Source organism: Hevea brasiliensis, chromosome 9 (genome assembly GCF_030052815.1).
Source record: "Hevea brasiliensis isolate MT/VB/25A 57/8 chromosome 9, ASM3005281v1, whole genome shotgun sequence".
In the NCBI taxonomy this organism is placed as follows: Eukaryota; Viridiplantae; Streptophyta; class Magnoliopsida; order Malpighiales; family Euphorbiaceae; genus Hevea; species Hevea brasiliensis.
This window is the reverse complement of record NC_079501.1, coordinates 15,878,503-15,885,115: the sequence shown is the minus strand read 5'-3', so window position 1 is coordinate 15,885,115 and position 6,613 is coordinate 15,878,503.

Genomic DNA, 6,613 nt, shown 5'->3' with positions numbered 1-6,613 from the left:
ATTGGATTCTCCTGTAAGCTCGCACGAGGCAGGGATTTTAACAAGGATTTTTCTTGCCAATGTCCAGTCCAACAGGATAGGTGGTTTTGTGAAGAATATGGGATAGGCCACTGTTCATAACAGCTGCTGAAGCTTGGGCTATTGTTGAAGGGCTCTCACTCTCTTGGTCTCTGGGTATTAGAAGATTGATTGTCGAATGTGACAATGCCAATGTTGTTCGCACCATTAACAATTCTGCTGGGGCCGAAGGAAATCTCTTGGTTCTGTATTCCGGATAATAAGAAGATTGTTAGGCTGGGATTGGGAGGTGAAAGTGCTCCACATTTACAGTGAGGCAAAATGCTGTGCTGATTACTTAGCTTAAGAGTTTCCACTTAGTTCTTATCGTCTGCAGAGTCCGCTGGAAGGGTTAAGCTCTTGGATTCTTCATGACAAAGTTGGGGTGGCTTGCAGGAGCCATTCGGTTATTTTTTTTATTTTTTTTATGGCATTACCATGTGTATTGAATGCTACCTTTGTGAAAGTTCATCAAAACTGATTAAGGTCAGAGCCGGTAACTTCAAGTTAAAAAGTAGACATTGCTAATCTGTGCAGATCTATCTACTTGTTCATCGTTGATGATAAGCAGAAGCTCCAAAATATAGAACCCATGGACATGAAAGCTACACGATCTTGAAGTGGGACCTCCCAAAAATTCAATGCACAGACAAGGATTCAGAACCCAAATCCATAGAGCAGTGCGGGATATCCTTTCGATATATGCTACCCTGGAAGCTGTGAAAGCTTCCGTTGCCATAAATTGTTCCATGCAAAGACATAGCAGTAATAACATATGGACCAAGCACTATTTGATTCAACAATACCTTTAACACCAGAAAACGTGAATATGAGTGGTTTATTGAATTTTTTTTTTAACTTCAAATCGCAAACATAAACCAGGCTAAAACCCCTCTAAGTAATAACGATGCAGCCCATAAGATCTGAATAAGGGTTTATAGCGTCGTTAGATTTTGAAACAAAACTAAGTGTTAATTAAAATTTGTTCTCACGTAAATTATTTTTTTCCTCCAATTTTTGGATTCAATCAGCACCCATTAATTAATTAATTGATCAAATTAAAGAATGTGGATTTTAATTTGTATTTTATTATAAAAATTATAAATTGTAATATAATATTATTAAATTTAATTATAAGGACTACACCATTTAAATTCGCTAATCATCGATTAGTATTGCTGATTAAAATAAGCCTTTTTAGCCTTACCCTTAAGCAATAAATTATTGAAGTATTGTTGTTCCAAAATAGTCCAAGAGGGGGGTGAATTGGACTTTAACAATTTTTCGGCCCTTGCTTGTAGCCTAATGAAAAATTGTGGTTTTGTTTAACTAGGTGCTTTTCAATATAAAATGAAAGTAATATGTGCTTCAACAATGTGTTCTTAAGTTGCAATTCAAGTCTCAATCAATGTATATGGCAATAACTAACAAAGCATGCATCATACAATGTATAACTAATTTCTCAAATCACTCAATATGTCCACAAATTTATCAACTCAATTTATTCAAGCAACATTCAATATCATGTATAACAAGAAAAATTTAAATTGCACAAAAATAAGGAGGTCAAGGTTAGAGAGATCAAACACAATGATTTTTATAGTGGTTCGGCTTAACTAGCCTACATCCACTCTCTCAAAGAACCCTCTTTGAGTCTTCTCTCTACTATTTGCTCTTTTGAAGGCAAGAGACCAAAAGCCCTTTACAACTTTTCAACACTAAGCTTTTACCAAGGTAGCTTGAAACCTTTACAAGTGCTATCACAAGCACTTTCTCTCTCAAGCTTCAATAGGTGCTTGTACAACCTCTCAAAAATGCAATTCAATATTGTAACACTCACTCTTACTCAATACAAATCAAACTATAAAGAAGAGATGAGTTGATTTGCCAATGGAAGCTCAAAATCTTTAAAGCTCTTGAATGAAAGCAATAAATGAAAAATCAAAGTTGGAGTTCAAATGTAAGCTTTCATCAAGTGTAAATGAAGCAAAGAATGTGTATTTATAGTCCCAAATCATTTTAGACCGTTTGAAACCCTTTTGAAACGTTATACACACTGCCCAAGACAAAATAGCCGTTATTTTGTCCTTTTGTGCGAAGTTGAGCAGCTCTGATAAATTAGCAAACTAATGAAATTTTAGGAGCAGTCAGTAAACTGGTTAGTAAACTAACGTTTTTAGCAAACTTATTAGCAAACTAAAAATTTAGCATACCAGTTAGCAAACTAAGTCAACAGCTGCATATCTCAACTTGCAATGTCAAATGATTTAGACCTTAAAAAATATTTCAATGGTAGTATCCAAGGTCATGATGAGAAAAAGTAATCAGAAAATAAAATTTCATTTTTGAGCTCCATTTGACTAAATTCTCATTCATTCTTTTTACAAAAGACCTAAGACTCAATCTTTAATACTATGCCTTTCATACCTTTTCTTTGAGCCTTGGCTTCCATAATTTTGTCCTTTTCTCATTTTGAATTTGTCTTGAAATGCCTTTGAGTATCCTTTCTCCTTAGATGCAACTTCAAGAATTCTTTAGGAATAAGACAAAGAATCTACACATCACTTTGAAGTTGGGTTAGATAGATTCTCTTTGAGTTTTGTTATCATCAAAATCAATGTTCATTTTGAGCTACACGGGGTCAACAAGTATGAACTAACGTTTGGTTCTCTCTCAATTTCAAGGGATAAATTTTCTTAGCAGACACTAAATTTTGTTAACTATTTCATTTTAATTATTATATTTTAATTCGTTTCAATAAAATTACTCTTTTTTTTTCATTTGTAATTACTTAAATCAAAATCCAATAAATTTTCTAGTAAAACTCTTTTAGGGCATATCTTGTATGACTTTAAATTATAAAAAATTTATCTCATTAAATCAATTTAAAAAACCAAAAAAAGAAATAAATTTTATCTTCATATTGCTTATTCATTTACTAATCCCTATTTTTAAACTCTATAAAAAACCTAAAGAAATAAATAAATTTCAATAGAATCCTGTGTAAATGACTGCTAGTAAATAAAAAATAAAAAAATAAGTAATTTTATTGAAAAAAATTAAAATATAATGACTAAAATTGTCATGACCCAACCTATGGGCCGGACCGGCACTAGGACCTGGGCCAGCCTAAAGCCCCCGAGACCCGTAGTAAGACTAACTATTCATTAACCCAACTCTAAGGCCCATTTGGGCCCAATCTCAAGAATTCAACCGGACAGAGTCCCGCCATAAAATGGACCTTTCAACGGGGAGTTTTTGACTCACCCGACCTGTAAACACAATATATATCAATTGGGGAGCTCAGCTCACCCTCCACATACTCATAACAACATAAAATAAATGAGAGCTCTGCTCCCTCATCCAGTTCATCAGCATGCATAGAATAATAAGTTTACAGGTCCAAAATAACAATTTATATTACAGACTCAATTCACATGAATATTTCTAACACATGCGGAAATTCTAGAAGTTTATAAAATTACACAAACATAAATAGATGACCTGCGAGGGAGAAAAGCAGGTTAACCTCAAAAATATTCTCCTGTGGCCTGGAAAAATATTGAACAGGAGTGAGCGTTTGACTCAGAGAGTAAAATATCAATTTTAACTATAATCTCTATAACTATCTAAAACTAATGCATCCTGTAAAGTGAAATGCAACATCAGCAATAAATTCACATCATAACAGCAAAATGGTAATTTGGAGCACTCACACACCCAGTAATATCAATCATAATATATGGGAGTTGATCCCCTATACAGCTCTCATAAATCCAACCTGGTGCCAGCGAAGAACTCAAGCCGGACTTTCGCTTAATAAACCAAATCGGGGCCCCAGCGAAGAACTCAAGCCGTGACTACCCCGAAGGACCGGGTCCCAGCGAAGATCTCAAGCCGTGACTACCCCGAAGGACCGGGTCTCAGTGAAGATCTCAAGCCGTGTCTACTCGTCCTATCCATAGTCCACACCTGTGGCCTGGAAAAATATTGAACAGGAGTGAGCATTCGACTCAGAGAGTAAAATATCAATTTTAACCATAATCTCTATAACTATCTAAAACTAATGCATCCTGTAAAGTGAAATGCAACATCAGCAACAAATTCACATCATAACAGCAAAAAGGTAATTTGGAGCACTCACACACTCAGTAATATCAATCATAATATATGGGAGTTGATCCCCTATACAGCTCTCTTAAATCCAACCTGGTGCCAGCGAAGAACTCAAGCCGGACTTTCGCTTAATAAACCAAATCGAGGTCCCAGCGAAGAACTCAAGCCGTGACTACCCCGAAGGACCGGGTCCCAGCGAAGATCTCAAGCCGTGTCTACCCGTCCTATCCATAGTCCACACCACATCACACGCACGCTAACGCACGCACACTGCTCCAAATTATCACAACAACATCCATGGCACTTTAACAGTTATGAATGCAATATAAAACGTTCCTAGAGTTTATCTACATAGATACATACATATAAGTGATGCATGGACATGCTTGAACATATAATAATAGTGAAATTACAATTAAAATTAATATTTTACTCATAGACTTAATAACGGTCACTGTGGCGGCGGGGCGGAGGAAGAAGGCTGTCCCAGCTCACCTGACAATCACATTATAATTATTTAATAAATTTGACTCAATACAAATCAAGAAAAGACCAAATACGTCCTAAGTCGTGCCGAAAATCCGGCAGAGTCTCCCCTATACCTAGAACCTACCCAACCTGCAAAATGGCTCAAAACACACTTCTATATTTACATTCCATATATCCACAACTCAATCACATCACACAGCCCCTCCTGGGCCCATCAAATCAGTCATCCATCACAATATGTAAAATTTCAATTTAGTCCTTATAATTGATCATTTTTGCAAAAACTGCTCAAATCAGCTCTAAAAATTCTAAAACTTTGCCCCGCGGTCCTTAGCAATATTACTAGCGCACTATTGCAAAAAGAATCATAATTTTCTGAGCTACCACGAATATTTTATGAATTTTTAATCCTATTTAAGCACTAGAAAATTACGAAAAAGTAAGGTTCGGGTTTACCTTTGCCAATTCCTACTTCTGGGGACGCGCTCGGGACGTCTGACAATGGGGGGTAGCCAAAACATCGGTCCAATTCGGAGACTTTTCCGGTAACAGGTCTGTCTGGCTGGAAATTCACAGACCCGGACAACTGTCGAATTTCCTCGAATTGAGGATACCTACACGAAGCCCACAACACGGGGGTTAGTACATAAATTTCTCAGAATTTTCTAAGCTCATTTAATGTTCGAAAAAATACTACGAAGTTCCGTGGGACCCACCGAAAAATGGTGTCGGAAAATTTTAAAATTTATGTCGCCGCGAAGCTCTCGATGAGTGGAGCGCTCTGGCACTCTCGGTTTTCTCGTGGGGTTTACGGTTTGTGAGAAATCTAGCCCGAAAGTCAAAATGGGCTAAAACTTCCCGGGCAAAAATTGGACAAACCGCTCGGTGGATTTCGATGTTCTTGGTATCTATAGAAAGCTCTCGACGAGTAGATGGATTTAGACACAAGACCCGATCCGATTGGTGGCCGGAACGGCCGAATTTTGGCCGGGAAGATGAATGGTCGTGCGCGCATGCGCGTCGTTTTACGAGCCGTTTTCCGGCGTTCCAAGCGGCTGCCGGCCGTGGGGGAGTGGTGAGGCGGCACGCCCGCGAGCTGGGGTGGCAGGAGAGGTGGCGGCGCGGCAAGGGGGGAGAGAGGAGAGAGAAAAAGAGAGAAAGGGAGGAGGAGAAACGCGCGCGGGAGAGGAAGAAGAAGGCCGGTCCGATTCGATCGGTCCAATCCGGTCCGATTTGATTCAGCGGGTTCGATTCAGGATACAAAATTTTAAATTTTGTCTCTGCCTTGGGATAAAAAACGAGGTCCAAAAATTCCGAAAAAATTATAGAAAACTCAGAAAAATTTGTAGATTCTAAATATATTTTTAGTTTTGCCACGTGGTCTTTAAATAAATTTTTTAAAAATCATCAAAGTTTATATTTTCGGAAAATCGAATCCGATTTTTAAAATCCGAAAAATCTCAAATAATTTCTTAAAATTTAAATAAAATTAAAATATCAATAATACTCATAAAATAATAAAATTTAAAATTTTGGGGTGTTACAAAAATAAAACAATTAGCAAATTTAAGTAGTTGAAAGTAAAATTTATCTCAATTTTGTGTGTATAACTTTAGAATTAACAAGTTTATTTTTGAAGTTAATTGAAATTTAGATTCTATATATAGAGAGATTCTATGCGCAATTTCCTTTTCAATAATAATTTATTTTTAAATTTAAAGAGATTACTAAAAAAATTACATATTAATTTATTTTAATAAAAACATACACAAATAATTAAATTACTTCACAAATTAAAATAATTGATCAATTTAATATTACAATTCAATAATTTATATTTATTATTTTATTTTGTTAATTTTCGAGTTTTTCCAGCACTTAAAAATCTAATGTGCCTTATGAATCAGGCTTGTTAATTTGACTGACAGGATCTTTATCCAATTACATTTGA